This window comes from Colobus angolensis, unplaced genomic scaffold, assembly GCF_000951035.1.
Source record: "Colobus angolensis palliatus isolate OR3802 unplaced genomic scaffold, Cang.pa_1.0 Scaffold692, whole genome shotgun sequence".
NCBI classification, from domain to species: Eukaryota; Metazoa; Chordata; class Mammalia; order Primates; family Cercopithecidae; genus Colobus; species Colobus angolensis.
In genome coordinates this window covers 36,394-41,195 of record NW_012120621.1, presented here as the reverse complement: position 1 = coordinate 41,195, position 4,802 = coordinate 36,394, and the positions used below count along the sequence as shown (strand labels likewise).

Below are 4,802 nucleotides of genomic sequence, written 5' to 3'. Positions count from 1 at the left end.
AATTTCTTTTTTCCTCACCATTTATTAGTTCTACCTGTGAAATAACCTGCCCCCCACACACACCCCTTTGTGTTTTGGGTTTTTTTTTTTTTTTTTGAGACAAGGTCTTACTGTCATTCAGGCTGGAGTACAGTGGTGTGATCACAGCTCACTGCAACCTCGAACTTCTGGTCTCAAGCGATCCTCCCCCATCAGCCCCTTGAGTAGCTGAGATTACAAGTGTGCCACCATGCTCAGCTAATTTTTTTACTTCCACAGGGATTAAAAGCACAGGGACTGGCCAGGTCGGGTGGCTCATGCCTGTAACCCCAGTACTTTGGGAGGCTGAGGTGGGCAGATCACCTGAGGTCAGGAGTTTGAGACTAGGCTGGCCAACATGGTGAAACCCTGTCTCTACCAAAAATACAAAAATTAGCCAGGCGTGGTGGCACATGCCTGTAATCTCAGCTACTCGGAAGGCTGAGGTAGGAGAATCGTTTGAACCCGGCAAGCGGCGCTTGCAAGTGAGCTGAAATCATGCCATCGCACTCCAGCCTGGGGGACAAGAACAAGACTTTGTCTCCAAAGGAGAAAAAAAAAGCACAGGGATTACAGGTGTTAGCCCCCTTGTCCAGCCCCATATTGCTTTTTTTAAATAGAAAAAAAGATGTTTAAAAATATACCATCTTATTTTTGGATCCTGTTAAAATCTAGCCTCAATTTTAAAGAAAGAAAGAACTTTACAAAGTCAAACCAACAGTCTCTTTTCTTACTCAGCCTCAGCAGCACTCCCTCCTCGGGGCCCCTCCCTTCAACTTCCACCTCACAGCCCTGGCTAGGTTTGTCCCTACCTCACAGGCCACTCCGTCTCCTGCAGGCTGAGGCTCCATCTCCACAGACTTCTCACCTTGAGAGCCCTGAGGACCCACTCTTGAGATCTCCCGGAGCCATACGCTCCCATACAGGGCCTCCCTCCACCAGATAGATGTCAAATGCCCTCATCGAGGGCCCCATGACAACTCTCACATCCATCCCAAGGCAGACCCTCCCGCCTGTTTGACAGTTCCATTTGAATTTCTCACAGACATCCCAAACTGTCCATTTTAACATGACAGTGAAAAGGAATGTCTCCTTCCCACCCGATCACTTAGCCACCCATTTGCCCTCCTGGAGGGCCACCAACCACTGTTACCAGTCTCAGAAAAGTCCTGACAAATACATATATACATATATCTTTTTTTTTCTTTTTTTTTTTTGAGATGGAGTCTTGCTTTGTCGCCCAGGCTGAAGTGTAGTGGCGTGATCTCAGCTCACTACAACCTCCACCTCCTGGGTTCAAGCGATTATCCTGCCTCAGCCTCCCGAGTACCTGGGATTACAGGTGTGTGCCACCACACCCAGCTAATTTTTGTATTTTTAGTAGAGATGGCATTTCACCATGTTGGTCAAGCAGGTCTCAAACTACTGACCTCGTGATCTGCCTGCCTTGGCCTCCCAAAGCGCTGGGATTACAGGCGTGAGCCACCACACCAGGCCCGACAAAGATATTCTATAGAACGATTCTGTATCTTGATTGTGGGAGTGGTTACATGAATTTACGCATGGGATAAAACTGCATAATACTACACACACACACACACACACTAGTGCTGGTTAAAACCCAGTGAGGCCCGTAGTTTGGTTAACAGTATTATACTAATGTCAATTTCCTGGTTGTCTGACAGTGTGCTACAGTTACATGTCACCATTGAAGAAAGCAGGGGTGAAGGGTTCATGGGACTCCATGTACTACTTTTGCAACTTCCTGTGAGTCTATAATTATTTCAAAATAAAAAGATAAAAGTATTCTGTGTATTTTTTTTTTTTTTTTGAGACGAACTCTCACTCTGTCACCCAGGCTGGAGTGCAATGACACGATCTCAACTCACTGCAACCTCTGCTTCCCGGGTTCAAGCAATTCTTCTGCCTCAGCCTCCCAAGTAGCTGGGATTACAGGCGCACACCACCATGCCTGGCTAATTTTTGTTATTTCTGTAGAGACAGGGTTTCACCATGTCAGCCAGGCTGGTCTTGAACTCCTGACCTCAGGTGATCGGCCTGCCTCAGCCTCCCAAAGTGCTGGAATTACAGGCGTGAGCCACCGTGCCCAGCAGTGTATATGTTCTTCTTTATTCAAACTGGAGCTACCAGCGAGTTCTGTACCCTACTGTCTTCATGGAGTATCTAATCAGTGTGTTTTCAATACGCACTCAGCGTTCAATGATATGGCCGTACTATAATTTTACCAGGCCTCTGGTGATGGACCTTCTGGTTGTTTCCAATCTTTAAAGGTCACCATGTGCACGGGGCATTTCATACATATCTAAGTAACCCTTTAAAGAACTTTTATAGGATAGGCCGGCCATGGTGGCTCACGCCTGTAATCCCAGCACTTTGGGAGGCCGAGGCAGGCAGATCACTTGAGGTCAGGAGTTCCAGACCAGCCTGGCCAACATGGTGAAATCCCATCTCTACTAAAAATACAAAAATTAACCAGGTGTGGTAGCACACGCCTGTCATCCCAGCTACTCAAGAGGCTAAGGCAGGAGAATCACTGGAACCTGGGATGTGGAGGCTACAGTGAGCAGAGATCGTGCCACTGCATTCCACCTGAACTTAAGAGCAAGACTCCATCTCAGAAAAAAAAAAAAAAAAAGAATTTCTAAAGGACAAAAGGCATATGTATTTATTTTGCCAGTTATTGCCACAATACACCGAGCGATACTCCCACCAACAATGCACAGGATTCCTGGTTCACTGCTTCATTCAGGCATTATCAAATGTGTGAATCCTTGTTAACCAAAAAAGTGAGAAACAGCGTGGCAATGTGATGAGGCTGGTTTGTTTTAATCTCATTATCAAGGCTGAGCGTCCTTTCAGATTTAAGAATCATCTGTACTTCCTTGTCTGTGAATTGTTTGCTCATATCCTCTGCTCATTTTTCTTCCAGGCTGAGCTTTACTTATTTATGGAAGCTCTTTATATGTTGAGGAAAATAGTCCTTTCTGATGTTGGTGTTTTTTCCAATTTGATGTCAATCTTTTGACTTTGGTTATTTTTGACAGCAAAGGTTTTTCACTGTTGTTGTTGTTGTTTTCTGAGACGGAGTTTCACTATTATTGCCCAGGCTGGAGTGCAATGGCACGATCTCGGCTCATTGCAACCTCCACCTCCCAGGTTCAAGCGATTCTTCTGCCTCAGCCTCCCGAGTAGCTGCGATTACAGGCGTGCGCCACCACGCCTGGCTACTTTTGTATTTTTAGTAGAGACGGGGTTTCTCCATGTTGGTCAGGCTGGTCTTGAACTCCTGACCTCAGGTGATCTTCCCACCTCAGCCTCTCAAAGTGTTGGGATTACAGGTGTGAGCCACCGCGCCCGGCCTTTTCTTAAATTTTTTTTTTTTTTTTAAGTAGCTGAATTTATCAGTATTTCCTTTTATGGCTCCTAGATTCTGACATACTCAGAAATACTTTCCCCACTCTGAGATTATAAAATACTCACTCCTCTCATATTTTCTTCTAGTACATGTTTCATCTTGAAGTATTTTTTAAATCTACCCCACCATTTTACTACAAACAGTGATGTAGGGGCCGGGCGTGGTGGCTCACGCCTGTAATCCCAACACTTTGGGAGGCCAAGGCAGGTGGATCACCTGAGGTCAAGAGTTCGAGACCAGCCTGGCCAACACAGCAAAACCCCGTCTCTACTAAAAATACAAAAATTAGCTGGGCACGGTGGCAAGCGCCTGTAACCCCAGCTACTCCGGAGGCTGAGGCATGAGAATCCCTTGAACCCAGGAGGTAGAGGGTGCAGTGAGCCAAGATCACGCCATTGCACTCCAGTCTGGGTCACAGAGCGACATTCTGCCGCAAAAATAAATAAATAAAATAAGTAAAAAATAAAAATAAACATCAGCCCAGACTTGGGGCACCTTCTTGTATGTAGTCTCAGCTACTCAGAGGCTGAGGGAGGAAGATCGCTTAAGCCCAGGCGTTCAAGGCTCAGCAAGCTATAATCACACCACTGCACTCCAGCCTGGGTATACTAGAGCGAAACCCTGTCTCTAAAATAAATTTTAAAACACACACACACACACCCTAATTCTTGCACTTTGCTTAAGACCCTTCGGCGGTTGCTCGGGACGCTGGATGAAGCCTTGCCTCCGTAGGGTGACCTAGCGGACCCCCTTCCTCAAGCCATGCAGCTCCTCCCTCCCCCAGCTTCGCACATGAGGCTCCTGTCACAGTGACCTTTTAAGAGCTCCCAGAACAAGTCAGGCACTCCATGCTTCTAAATCACTGTGTTTGTTGCTCCCTCTGCCCAAAATATACTTCCCAGCTCTCCACAGAGCTGGCTCCTTTTCATCCATCCAAATGTGGGCTTAAATAACACTGTTAGGGACCTTCCCTTGCCACCCTAAACTGCTGCCTCACCCCAGTCTCACCCTTCTTATTCACTTCAGCAGGTACCCGGTACTTCTTAGCCTTCATTGTAAGAACAACATCTGGGTGCAGCTCAACAAATACTTGAACGAAAGAATGAAGTAAGCGGCCCAGTGTAAAGAGAATGCCTCATACAAAGTTCAGAGACCCAGGAGATAGAAGCTGGTAAAACCGTTCACAAGAAGCAAGCGTGGGCCGGGACCGGTGGCTCATGCCTGTAATCCCAGCACTCTGGGAGGCCGAGGCGGGCGGATCATGAAGTCAAGAGATCGAGACCATCCTGGCTAACACAGTGAAACCCCGTCTCGAGGCCGGGCGCGGTGGCTCAAGCCTGTAATCCCA

The 4,802-nt window shown here is 47.1% G+C and overlaps 1 protein-coding gene across 1 annotated transcript in view; it reads right to left on the bottom strand.

Annotated features, from left to right (window-relative positions):
• ZC3H7A (zinc finger CCCH-type containing 7A) overlaps positions 1–4,802 on the bottom strand; it is a 54,766-nt gene that overhangs the window by 43,823 nt on the left and 6,141 nt on the right. The gene's annotated exons all lie outside the window — the stretch shown is intronic.